Below are 14,852 nucleotides of genomic sequence, written 5' to 3'. Positions count from 1 at the left end.
CCCCAAGAGCAGTTTTCTTAAATGTGATACTTTTCCTCTAAAATTTTCACTAAAAATCCCAAACTACAAAGTGACAGATTGCCATTGAAATTCTATGACATTTTACAAATAGGTTTAAGGATTATCTGGATGTTAAGACATTTTGCATATTTGTTAGTAAACTTGAGTATTGGGGATTAAGCCGCCCTCAAACTTCTAAACTGAGCCTGCTTATGAGTTAATCTCTAGAGGTGCAAAAGAGCTGGAGCCCTTTCCTTGCATTTGTGATGCATGCATTCCACCCTTGCATGAGTGATAAGCTCATGTTGAACTTCAACTATAGCCTGGATAAAAATAAGCAGACATGCCAGCTAACAACAAGACTCTACCTAATGACTGTATCACTCATTGTTTCAAAGCATATTTTGATATAATCAGGATAAAGTTAACAGAAAAGTAACATGTACACATGTCATTGTGTCCTCGAATGGCAATAGATACAGCTTCATCAGGTAAGAGAAGAACTTCCAAATACAAGCTACCGCCTGAACTTGAAATGGCCGTATCACCAAGTCACACATTATTTCTGGTTGTTTTCCTTGCTAAACACCAGCATGATGTGGTTAATCCATTTGACAACCTTTAAGACCTCCAATATCAGGTGGTCACACTGAGTCAATGTATTAAATTCATAGAGCTTTGGAGGTCAAAGAGAGATCTCCAGCGTGGGCTCTGTCACTGTACAGACAAGGAGGCCCTAGTGACATGGATTCAGCTGCTAGACTTTATAGAAACTCAAGAAGTATGGCTTTTGAATATTATTACATATGTGCATGAAATGCAGAACTACTGCCAAAGCTTCTCATTAGTGAGAGGTACCTTGGAATGCTTAATGAAACTTCCTGGCCTCTGGGGTACCTCAGTCCCAGCTCGGAGCACTGAGGCAGGTGATGTACAACCTACTACACAGACAAGAGGTTCAGATTTCATGTCGACCACCTGGGAGTTCACAAGCCACAGGGTCTCATCACTCACACCGGATCATCTTTGAGTTCGATTCTATTCACATAACTCTGATGGAACACAAACACAATGTTTTAAATATTCAAATTGTTTAGCATATTTCATCGATTGTCTCTTGTGTCTCAGTTACTTTGTCATTTTCCAGACAGATACACATTAAAACTTGAACAGCTGTAGTTTGCAATTTTGATATAATAAATTTGAAATTTGCATCTCTTAAGGGTGTAATTACTTGCTTTAATTGCCATGCAACTTGATAAATATTTGTACCATGGAAAGAAGTCATTTGTTTGAGGACTTCATTAATGACTGATATATACATAGTTTTATGACCAAAGATTCCAAAAGTGAGTCAACGAAATCGTGTTATAATGACACACAATGTATTCTGACTGAACAGAAAGGAAAAATAATTCTGTAATGTCTGATAACAAGTTTAGGAAAGTAGAGACAGTGAGTGGACACAGCTAAGAAAATATATAATAATTTAAATGATAATAGGAGTGTTTTTGCTATTGTATTCACATCCCATAGTCTACATAACAAACCACAACAGGCAGACTGTTTTAAGAGAAAGCTGTTCTCTCCCAGATGAATGCCCAGAGATAAGGAATACCATTTGGCCAAGTTCCCAAGCAGACCACACTCTGGCTTCTAGAGAAGAATGCACTGCTTTCCCCCTCCGGATTCTGATGGTTTCTGGCTTTCCGTGGTTTATGGCCACTTCAGTCCAGTCTTCACCTCTTTTTTCACTTGGTTTTTTGTTGCAGGGTGCATATGTATCGTCTTTTTTTCCTTTTTCTTAACTCTGTCCCAGTCCTGCTTCCAATATTTCCTTCTTTGACTCAAGACAAAGTAGCAATTTTGTTCCATAACATTATCAAGTATCTATCCCTGCACCATATCCTGACATTTTGGGTTTTATAAGCTACTTACTACATCTATCATTTTCTGGGTAAGTGTAGAATGAAAATTCTCTTTGATATCTTAGAGAAAAAAGGTACTAGACATTGTCTTGTTTTGTGGTTTCTATTGCTGTGATAAAATGCTATGACCAAAAGCAAGTTGGAGGGGAAGATTTTTATTTCATCTTACCGTTTGTGGTCGGTTTTTCGTTGAAGGAAGTCAGGACAGGAACCTGGATGCAGGAGCTGACGCAGAGGCCATGGATGGGTGCTGCTTACTGGCTTGCTTCCCCTGGATTATTCAGCCTGCTTTCTTATAGAACCCAGGACTATCAGCCCAGGGATGATACCACCCACAGTGATCTGCGTCCTCCAACATAAATCATCAATCAAGAAAATGCACCTCAGGCTTGCCCAGAGACCTAGATAGTGGAAGCATTTTCTCAGTTGAGGTTACCTTCTCCAAAACAACTCTAATTTCTGTCAAGTTGACATAAAACTAACCAGCACAACTCTACATCTCAAAAATTCATCTTGCCTGTTACTCAAAGTCTATACCTGCTACACCCTATAAATAGACCATCTGTACTTGATGGCCTGAAGTAGAAAATTCCAAAGCCCCTTGAAACAGACATGCTCCACGGTCTTCCTGTATTTGTTTTAGTTTAGGAAACATGCCCAGTGATGGTTTGCGTTTCTTCTCCTGCTGTGATCTACAGAGATCTGAATGGGAACAGCTAGCCCCATCAGACCCAGGTGGTGCAGAACTGAGAGTGCTATAGAAGGGGTTGTGAAATAGCCCACCATTCTAAATTCTTAGCCCTGACTCCTCACTAGAGTCACTCCATGTCCCCAATGAAGTCACACCTCTCTCCAAATAAACATTACCTGACACCCACAGGGAGCACTCCTTGGGCCCTTGTAGTGGCTGCAGACCCTGGGGAGGCAGGAAGTGTCTGTGCTGAGTCTGAACTCTCCTCTTATGCCTCATTCACATCAGGTTGGTCCTGTGGGATGAGTTCACTTCGTTTGCGTGGTGATCTTGATCAGGTAGAAGATTAGAAGTAGGAAAATTACCAAAACCTTTTCTTAGACTTCTCAAGAACCTGTGTAAAACCTGAAGGTCATGAAAGGCTACTTGGGATTCATGAGTAGATAGATCTTTCCATGTAGTTAATTGGAGCTGGGCCTGGCAGCGCAGACCTAAATCTCAGCTGCTCTCAAGTTGAACAGAATTATCACACGTTGAAGACTTGCCTAGTTGTAGTGATATTATGTTCCCCAATATATTATTTACCCTAATAAAGAACAGCCACTAGATATAGAGGCCAGAAAATGGTGGCACACACACCTTTAATCCTAGCATTCCGAAGGCAGAGATCCTTCTGGATCTCTGAGTTCAAAGCCACAATGGAAACAGCCAGGTATGGTGACACATGCCTTTAATCCCAGGAAGTGATGGCAGAAAGCAGACAGGTATATAAGGCGTGAAAACCAGGAATTAGAGCCTGGTTAAGCTTTTAGGCTTTTGAGCACCAGTTCAGCTGAGATCAGAGGACTCAGAGGCTTCCAGTCTGAGGAAACAGGACCAGTAGAGGAATTAGCAAGGTGAGGTTAGCTGTGGCCTGTTCTATCTCTCTGATCTTTCAGTATTCACCCCAATACCTGGCTCTGGGTTTGTTTTATTAATAAGACCTAACAATTCATGCTACACCTAGTCTATAGAACATGTTCAGGGCAAATCTGGACAACCTAGTGAGTCTTGTCTCAAAAGAAAAAGTGAAGAGAGGGTCAGAGATACAGCTCACTGGCAGAGAACACTTGCCTACCATGTCAAAGGCTCACTGTTAATTTGAACTGGAACTTGATTTGTGTCGGCCTCTGAACTAATGAATCCTTCTATCTCTATTTCTTCCAATTTCAATTTTTTTATTTCAATTATTCAATCCTTTGAGCTAGGATGTGTTGTTGTTGTTGTTGTTTCTATTACTATTATTATTCCAGAGAAGAAATCTGAGCTCAGAGGGATAAGGTGCCTGTTGGTGGCTGTGGGGTTAATTGCTACATTGTAAGTCAGCAACAGAGTCAGCTTCAACCTCCAGGACATGTCTTTACAAGGCTATTTCTTATAGACTTGGTTTTCAATTGGAAAATACACTGGAATAGCTCGATTTCAGTGTGAAAAGTATCCCTTGTTCGTAATTCAACTGGAAGATACTCAGAAAAAGAAAGGCATCATATATAGCATATATATGTGTGTATATATACACATATATATGCATACATATGTTAGTTAAAAAATAATGGCTTTCCTTATGGCATTTTCCTAGATGTCCTTATACTTTGTTCTTATTCACATCTGTTCTCTACTGCCATTCCCATTTGCCCCCCTCTTGCTGGTTCCCTTCGTCTTTCCAAATATTCACCCTTTCTACTTAATATATCATATTACTCCCTCTCTTTTTCCCTTCTTCTCAGCCCTCCTTAAAAGCAACACTGTTCCCTAGTTTTAAAATTGCCTGAGTTCTCAGACATTTAGACAGCCGAGTTCATCTTCAAGTCAGCATTATCAAATCCCCCTCTGAGCAACGGAAGCAAATTTACAACTACTCAGAGCTAACACTGGGCCACTTAGGCACATTAGTGTTCTATGGGGAGTGTCAAGTGACCTTGGATGAAATTGCAGAAAGATGATCCTTAAGGCAAAGGCAAGTGTAGTAGCAAATTACTCTTGCCCTAAAGGCACTTCTGTATTTTGTTCCTATTTGGTTAAAAAAAATATATTGACAGGGCTTATTCTTGTAATGGCTTCTTTTAAATTATGATTACAGAGTTTATGTATTCTGAATAATTTATATTACAGATGTCTGTATGTGCATCTCTCCTGGAGAATCTGACCACAGCTAAATTGCTAGACTCCCAGTGAAATCATGTCTCTCTCTAAAGCATCTGAGTCTGTTATTGTGCTAAGGTCTTCCAATAGTTTATCACTTTTTTATTCAGTTTGGCTTATTTTTCTTTACAAATTTTCAGGAGTAAAAAAAATATATGCTTGATCAAGAGACAAAACATGTATTAAGATATTTTTTCCAACCATGCTGTTATTTTAATAAAAGCCCCAATTAAGAAAAAAGTTTGATCCAGGTGGGTAGCTCACTCTGTAACTTATGTTTACCAGACCAGTACAAGGACCTGAGTTCTGCCTCCAGAACCTATTTTTTTTATTTATTTACTTTTATGTTTATGGGTGTTTTGGGTGCATTGTATAATCTATGCACCATGTGTGTGCAGTGACTATGGAGGTAAAAAAGGTCATTGGATCCCTTGGGAGCTGCTATGTCGGTGCTGGGAATGGAACCTGGGTCCTCTAAAAGGGCAGCCAGTGCCCTTTGGGGGGGGGGAGCTGGGTGCTGTAGAATGTGTTTAGAATCACCTTAGTGCCAGTGTGGTAGAGACAGGTAGATCCCTGACTAACCCGTCTATCCTGCTTGTCAAGTTCCAGTAAGAGTCCTGACTTCAGAAAACAGGGTGAAGGATAACTAAAGAAATAGGCACAAGGTGGGTCTCTGACCTCCATGCTCATACATACACAAATACACAGGCCTGAGTCGATCTAAAGAGCTATGCACAAGGTGGGTCTCTGACCTCCATGTTCGTGCCCCTGAATACACACATGTGCACACATATGTGCATGTGCACAAACACACACACACACACACACACACACACATAGAGAGAGAGAGATAAAGAGACAGATAGAGAGAGAGAGAGAGAGAGAGAGAGAGAGAGAGAGAGAGAGAGATTTTCTGACAGTACCAAGTGGGGCAGTACAGGAACAAGGGTTCATTGAATTATTTCGTGTGTATGTCTTCTCTTTCAGGTGCTAAGATGGAACTGTGTACCTCATATATCCTCTATGAGAATATAAATGCTCTATGATGAGCTGCATCTCAGCCACACAGGCTCTGCAGGCCCACCACACTCTGTTGTAGCACAGCGGCAGCTACAGCCAGTGTTTTAAGAATTGAGAGAAGCTGTGTTTAATAAAACTTTATTTATGAGGCTCCAAACTTGGATTTTTTATAATCTTCAAGTGTCACAAAGCATTGTCTCCCCGCCCCTCTTGCATATCAGGATGTGATAACTGTTCTTAGCTTATTGATCACACAAAACTGACTCACCCTGGCTCATCCTGTAGTTTACTCATCTTTTCCCCAGAATATTGTAGACCTCATTCAGTTACTATGAAAAATAATGAAAGTGGTTTTCCAAGAAATTTCTCAGCAAGTAGAGAAGAGAGGAACAAGAATAACAGGATTTTAGAATCCTTTTCACAGATAAGATTTGCTCTTGACCAATATTTTTTAGAATTTATTTTATCCAGCTCAAGTTTATTTAAAATTGGAATCTAGATTTTTTTTAACCTACTTCTCTCCTAATCCTCTAGTTTCGTTGCTAGTAGTACCACCTTTTCTCTTTCTTTCCCCTCATCTCAAGCCCATTACCAGGTATATACGTGTGTGGCCCCCTATGACACCCTCTCCCCATTCCTCTCTGTTCCTCAACAATGCATTTTCTCCAAATCAGATATGTGACGATGCCACACATACTAAGTGTGATGATGTCACACATGCTAAGTATGATAGGGCCATACATACTAACTGTGTTCTTGGGCAAGTTAACCAATATCGTTCAGACTCAGTTCCTTGTCTGCAAATGGGAAAAGCAAGCATCTTCGCTTTGTGCTTTGATGTTAAGCATTTGCCACAAGCCCTATCGTAGGACATGGGCTTACTTAGCAGCGGCTGCTGTGTTTCATCCTGGCTGTCGTCTTCACTGTTGCTTCTCTAGTTAAAACGGGTTACAGCTTGCAGTTAGAATGTGATCAAAATGCCTTTTCCTCTTAAGCTGGTAGCATCTGCCTGCCCCTCCTTCCTGCATTAGCGTTGATACTTTTTACTCTCTGGTACCTGATCTTCCCTCAGCTCCTCACACACTCTATAAACCCTTAGCACCATGACAGCTGTTACCACTACTCTTCAGATAACTATATTCTTGTCCTCGGTATGTGCTCCAAGAAGCCTACCCCAATGATTCATTGTAAAACCATTCCCCACAAATTTACACCAGTTCAATCACAGAAGTCTCCTCATGTCCTTTATAACAGTTCCCAAAGTGGGTTATTAATTTGGAGATATACTTGTGTTTTCTTGCTAGAATGTGAACTGTAGGAGAAATATATAGTTTATTCCTATTTCTTTGACTACTCTTTGCAAATAGTACACTTCAACAAATACTTATTGACCAAAACAAAGAAAGATAAAAGTTCAGAGCCATCATCCAATTGTATCAGGACTAATATATAATTACTGAAATTCAACAAGTGAGCTCAGACATTCTTGGGAATGGACATGGAAGTAAGGGCATATTTTGCCATGTAGTCCAGGCTTGCCTGGAACTCATTATATAGCCAAGACTGACCTTGAGCTTATGACCTTCATGCTCCAGTCTCTCAAGCACCTCCGCCTTTTATGTTTCAGGATTACATATGTGCATCAACACACCTGGAAAGCTCATTCTGTCCATTTAGGCTAAAAGAATGTATTAAGAGGCTTCTGAATTAGGCATGAATGAAGTATAAAGGAATAAAGAGGTTTGGTAATTGTTTTCAAGAAGTTTGTGGCATGATTGCATAAGTTTTTCTCTTAAAAGCATACATCAAAATACTATCAATAACAATGTATTTCTTTCCCTCAAGTATTATCTGTCTTTTTGACTAAAACATTGTTCATAGAAAAACATGTCTAACTATTGCCATCTCATATCTAATTGACATGTGTAAAACACATGCCAACTACTACACAAAGAAATGAGATTCTACTTTTTTTTCTCCTTCTATACCTTATGTTTAGCAGAATGGAACAAGTGTCACCCAAATCATTTACTGGAATTCTCTTTCAACACTCATATGAGCCGTCTTGGAAGTTTTGCACAGTAGTTGGTCTGGTTCACTTCTATTTGGACCACAGTCTCCATTGGGATGCATACTGGGCTCAACACACTGAAAAGTCTCCAATAGAACAGAGCTTCTGTCTGACACAGTGCACTTCCCAAGTCCAGGGACTGTACAGACAGGTTCAAAGGGTCAGATTATTTGCTACTTACTCAAGTAAATACATTTCTGTTCACAAACGAGCTCAACCTGCATACCCTAAAGATAGGTCTTTTTCAGGCTCCTGTCTCCTTTACACTTGCAGTGGTTGTTTTAATCACCAGCTGTTTAATTACAGGATGCATCTGTAAGCTCAAGCCTCACTTGGTTATCTATTTCCATTTAAGTTGTGTACTTAACATCTAGAAACTGCTGCAATCAAAGGTATGATAACAAGTGATGCTGGGTCAGCCATGAATGTGCAGTGGATGGGTTTACTCTGATATCGACAGTCTTCCACTGAATTATCTTCATTAAACTTTTGAAATTAAGTAGTTTTAAAGCCCCCAAATATATGGGTGCTTTTAAATTACTTTGGTGCATATATACAACACACACAAAACAAAAAAAAATAAAAAAAAAATATAATATATATATGCATAAAGAAAAAGAAAACATTCCAATAACTGATTAGTGAAGTAGGATAGAAATAATGAACAAAGGTCTAAAAACTGGAAGATACAGATACATGTATCAAGTCTGCTAGCATAAGTTCTGTGCAGCTTTACACCTCTGAAGAATGTATTTGTGGCCAAAAATAAAACCCTTTTCAAGATTAGAAATGTCCTTAAATATTGTATTTCTAAAGCTCTGAGTTGCTGACTATTTTGGTACGTACTGACAGTGTGTTTCAGCCTGAATCAACTCTTGTCTATTTGATACTGTATTCACCACTGCCACAACACCACATCACTGTATCACCTCCACAACACTACCACCACCACACCACCACCACTACTACAACCACCACAACACCATCACCACCACAACCACTCCAACACCACCACTACCACAACAACACACCACCACACCACCACCACCATAACATCACCACCACCACCACAACACTACTACCTCCACCACCACAACACCATCACCACCACCACCACTAGCACCACCACACCACAACAACAACACTATCACCGCCACAACCACTCCAACACCACCACACCACCATCACTACAACACAACAACAACACACCACTACCATCACAAGCACTCCACCATTACCACTACCACACCACCACATCACCACCACCACCATCACCACACCACCACTCCACACCACACCACCTCCACCACCACCACCACCACTACAGATTTTTATCAATATCAGGAAGAGGAATAGACATGGGAACTTAAAGCAAATTACATTTCCAAATAGCCAGCTATTAATTATATTCACTGTAATCAGGTACTTTGTAACATGCAAAGAAATAGAATTTACACCTAGCTCCCAAGAAGCTTAACTTAAAATGCAAAATGAATTGACAACAAATGTGTGCTTTTCAAATATATCAAAACTTAGCAAATATTCCCCTCTGATAATGTTTGCTGAAAATGCTATCTCTCATTATAACACTAAGTTCTTACACAGAGTTAGCAGAAACCATTACTATATTTTAAAGATGCTCAAGGTAAAGAAAATCTTTATGGTCAACCTGTGGAAGGGTCTCCCGCCATACCTTCAATGCAGATATAAAAGCGTATATGCACCCAGTGCAGAGACAAACCTAATAACTGCTTTGTAACTCATCGGAGAGAAATATTTTTTCCCATTAAACAGGGGAAGCGGGAGTGAGGAGGTGCCCAGGGATCCAGGGATCTAGGTGCAAGTTCACCAGCTTGCTTCTACAGTGAAATTCTCAATGCAGGAATAAAAGAAAGACACAAACTTAATCCTGAGAGGTGGGAGGAGGAACAGGCCATGTAAAGAGCAGAGGCAATTTGAGTTGTTTTTAGGGCTCATGCAATGGACCTGTAAGTGAATTTTAAATGGCTCGCTGTATTTAAATACTCTGTACCTCAGCACCCAGACTAAACAAATACATGCTGCAGTAAGCACAGTAAGGTGACAAGGTAATTTCAGAAATATCTACACCATTCACTATTAGGCAGATGATATAATTAAAGCAAGTTCTGTCTCAAATATTTATAAATAACACTCCCTGGGCACTTTAAATGGAAAACAAACATATGCTCAATGCATGTACAAAAATACCTTCTTAGAAAGTCAAGTTTATATATTTCAAATTCTGACGAACATCCAAAATATGGAATCAACTTGCTTTTTTTTTTTTTTTTCCGTTTGGCAATCCACAATCCTCATTTATGGATCCACTCCAGTATACCAGGCATTCTGCTAGTGATTGAGACACTAAAATGAATTACATACCCCTTTCCAGCTCCTGGAGTTCCCACTGTATATAGGAGAATGGATACATAAATACCCCATATCCTGACACCCCAAAGCACTTCAGCAGAGAGGAGATAAGTGTTCTGCCTGGGAGAAAAGAAGACGGAGAGTAATAACTTCAAGATGTACCCTAGATGTATGTCTCCTAGTCTTCTCTTTTGCAGCAAAACCCGTAATGACACGAACTTGCATCAGTAGAACAGAGTGTGTCAGGAGAGACACAGGTTCATAAAATGAAGTCACTAATTTTTACCAGTCTGCAGTTTCTTTACCTGCAAGATGGAGACCATGCCCACATGCATGTACACCTCCTTCAGAATTTAGACAAAGATCAAATAAGAATATTTTATAAATGGCCTTTTTTTTACAGTGGCCAATGTATAGTGAATACACTTATATTTAATATTAGAAACCATCTTTATTTCTATATAAATAACAATCAAAATTACATACAGATGACGTTCAGGAATTGTTAAGAATTCATGTGAAACTAAAGCATAAAATTTTAGTAGGGAAGCTAGACTGCCCAGTCGTTTGATGCTCCCAGAGTTCCAATTCAGTACAAATGCCTTTAGGCACTCAGTTTAACTCACCTCATGTTTTAGAAAATTTATAATATAAATAATAGGAAGACAGTATGAGTTAGGTGATAAATCAGGAAGTCTTTCACTGAGGCAGCAACTTCTGTTATGAGAGTTATATATTCCTTTTAATACATATTTTAAGAATATTTGCCTGGGTGCCTCCCAAACAGTTCGAGCCAAACAACCGTCTTCCATATCCAGAGGGTCCCTGGTCTATGGGCAGGTTTCTGGGAATATGGTACCTGTGGTGTGATGCCTTGCACAGCCTTGGTGCAGTGGGAAGGGGCTTGGACCTGCCTAGGCTCAGTGTGCTGGGCTCTGCTGACTCCCCATGGGAGACCTCGATTTGGGGGGTGTGGGGATGCAGGGTGACTTGGGAAAGAAGGCTGGGGGTTGGGAGGAGGAAGGAGGGGGGATCTGTGGATGGTATGTGGAGTGAGTAGAAAATTTCTTAATAAAGAAAAGGGAAAAAAGAATATTTGCATAATGTATATGATCTTATGTTAGATTGAATATAAAATTTTATTTTTTAATGCAATTTTGAAGATGCAAATTTCAAGATATTCTAAATACCATTCTAAATACAAAGCTTATGTGCAGTTGACTCTCCTGATGTCTCCTATGCTAAGTGAGGGATACAGGCATTTAGACAGTTACAGTAGTAAGAACGTGAAACAGTTGTCTTCTGTATCTCTTTCCTCAATCACTTTAGAATTGTCTCTCTTCACCACAGGAAAATAGCTTGATATCTATTGGTAGTAGCCATACATCCATGTTTTTCAGATGAAAATAATTGTCTTACTCCATTTTGAAATTATGTATTTCAGTGGATAACCTTAGAACACAAAAGATACGTGAGAGGAGAATGAATATATTAAATTCATTTCCACAGTAGAGGGAAGTAGTGAGATAATTTTGGGTTGGATCTTATGTGTAATATCATCAACCAAAACACATGGATGACAGAGTAGGTACTGAATACTTACGTATCTAAAGGTGCAAATGTAATATCCGATTGGACATCTTCAGGATGAATAAAATTCTATCAGGCTCAACATTGAGACAAATCTTGTGCTTTTGTTCCCTCTAGTGGTAGTTTTTGGAAAGTCAACTCATCATTATAGACTCATGAAAGGCAGCAGCAGGTCAAGAAAACAGCATAGGAAATAAGCAAGCTCTGTCCCGAGGACCCTGTGGCTCTGTCCCTCTTTTAGCCAGTATAACTGAAGGAAGTAAAAGCCAGTGGACTTTGGGAATTCTCTGGACAGCTTCCAAGGATACAAAAGATTTGGAGTTTAGACAGTTGTGCTGATCATTCTGGAATGGGCTGGGTCACATACTTCTCTACAGCAGGATTACCAGGTGTAGAAAGTGAAGCTTAAATTTCCATTTCATTCAGTTAGATTATTCCTGGACAGATGGCATCAAGTCTCAGCTTCACTCAGCAGGCTCCTGTATCTGGAGTTAGAAATAAAATACAATCTTCCATGAATTTCCCTGAGCCTTTGGTGTAAGGTTTTCTTTGCAAACATATTAACCATGATTGGACACTCCATGGTCATTTATTCTCTATATTTTGACAAGTGTGTTTCTCTGCAATAGTCCCCGTCTGTTGCAAAAAGAACCTTTTGTGAAGCAGGGTAAGAGCTACACTTCCCTGTAGCTATAAGGATAAGACACCTGATGCTAGTGTCCTCTAGACTGACAGGGAAACTGCACCCATGAAATCTCCACAATGTGGATGTCTAAATAAAATCTGCATAAGGACAATGCCAGTTAACATGCCAATGTGGATGGGGGAAGGTCTCACCCCAAATGAGGAGCTACAGGCAGTTGATTGCTGCAGGGAGAGGAGGAATACATTTTTTTCTCAGGCATGAGCTCACTGATAGACTGTCAGATCCCAAGTGATCAGCCCTGGACACTTCTGCAAATGGACTTGGCAGGTTGTATTCATGTATGTATGTATGTATCAAACGTCAAATAAGAAGTCATGAATTGGGGAAGAACGAGGGAAGACAGGAGAGGTTAGAAATAGAGAGGGAGGGACATGAGCTACATAGATGCAATGATCACGTATGGAGTTCTCAAAAGAATTAAAAATTTGAAAACCCACACATAGAGACCAGAATGCCCTAGAAATAATTTCATGTAGATTTTGCAATCTCCTAGAAGCCTGTAGCTAGAGTTACATAGGGACTTCCAAGTTAAGAAAATATTTGTCTGCTGAAACTCAAGTCACCTCTTTTCTCATTGGTAAACTTTCAAAATTAGATTCACCTGGAACTGGATATGTTATCAGAGCCACTTCGGCAGAGTACCTCAAATAGATGCTTTGATTTCCAAGTGTCTGGAATTAAACTTATCTTGGGTGTTGTATCTTCTGTGGCCCTTAGTAGAAAGTGAACACCTAGTCTTTATGTGGTTATATGTATTTTTTCAGGTCATACTTTAATCCTGTTTTAAGAATTAAATAGACCAAAACCTTCTTAAAATTTCCAATTAGTCAGTCTAAATAGAAACTATACGCACTACTTGCATGCCTCTAGGCTTTTCACACGTGAAGATCCCTTTCATGAGGCAGGCAATTCCTTTTAATGTGTGAGTTCAGATGCCACTCTGGAGAGAATACAAGAGCCAGGAGATCATGTTTCTCTTGCCAAGAGATCAGACTCTATAAACTGCAGCCTATGTGCCGTTCCATTTCCTGTGCTCCGTGTTGGTGATGTAGAAAAACAGCTGTGGTGTGGGAACCATGCAGAGCTCTGATTCTCAAACCGCAGGTCATGGAAGGGTGGTTATGTAGGCCCAATTTCCTTTTCTTCTAAAATAGCACCCCAGGCTCCCCTGACCTGCCTCCTTCCACCTCTGGGTCATAAGCCAACTGAAGAGTGAGTTGATCCTTCTTCCTGTGGCTGTATTTATTTTTAATTGGTCAGGAAGGCATGCATATCCTGGGAGAGGCTCACAGCCTCTCAAAGATCTACTGGGAAAACCTCATAAAAATATAAAAGAATGGATGTGTAGCTAGAATAAGAAAGTTTAACACCCCCCACAAATGGTAGCTCAACAGAGGCCTGCTGGCTTATGCACAAGTTGCTAGTATCTAATAAAAGTGTGTGTGTGTGTGTGTGTGTGTGTGTGTGTGTGTGTGTATTAAATGAGTTCTTAGTTGGTTTACATCAAATAAGTCCCATAGTTCAAGAACTATATACAATAAATCAGTGAGGTTTTTGTATATTTTTAAAATACAATTACATCATTTTCTTCTTCCTCTCCTCTACCCTGTCCTTTCCTCTCCCAAATTTACAGCCCCCCTCCTCTTTAAGCACTGTTGTTACATATACATACAAATGAATATAAATATGCAAACTCTTAAATCTGTTTGGTGTTACTGCATATATATTTCAAGGGCTGACCACTTGGTACTAAATAACGAATCATGGGACTTATCCCTGGGGAAGACTAATTCTCCATCTCTGAGCAGTTGCTGATTGCTTTAGCTTTTCATCTGGGTGTGGAGCCCTGAGAGATTTCCGTTCATGTTGAGAAGTCAAATTATATTAGAATTGTTCAGGTCTTTTTTAGGTAACCATGTTGTTGAGAATTTGTGGGTGTAGCTTCCCTTTCTTAGATAGAAGGCACAATCTTGCAATAGACTCCCTGGTCCTCTGGCTCTTACAGTTTTTCTGTCCCTTTCTCAGCATTATTCCCTGAGTGGTTAAGTGTAGGGGTTATGTTGAAGATGTATTCAGTGGAGCTCGACACCATGGTCAGTTGCTCTTTGCATTTTGACTAGTTGTGGCTTTCTGTTATGATCTCTATCTGCTGCAAAAAGAAGCTTCTTTCATAGAGGGGTGTGATCTGCACATACCTGTGGGCGTAAGAATACTATTTGAGTGTAGTTAGGAATTCAACTGTTTTAGGAAAGTAGTGGTAATAGATAATTCACT

General features: G+C 39.8%; 1 protein-coding gene across 1 annotated transcript in view; it reads left to right on the top strand.

Annotated features, from left to right (window-relative positions):
* The window catches only part of Prkg1 (protein kinase cGMP-dependent 1), a 1,109,494-nt gene that overhangs the window by 1,018,547 nt on the left and 76,095 nt on the right, over positions 1-14,852 (top strand).

Source organism: Peromyscus leucopus, chromosome 1 (assembly GCF_004664715.2).
Source record: "Peromyscus leucopus breed LL Stock chromosome 1, UCI_PerLeu_2.1, whole genome shotgun sequence".
Taxonomy (NCBI): domain Eukaryota; kingdom Metazoa; phylum Chordata; class Mammalia; order Rodentia; family Cricetidae; genus Peromyscus; species Peromyscus leucopus.
This window is presented reverse-complemented; position numbering and strand designations above follow the sequence as displayed.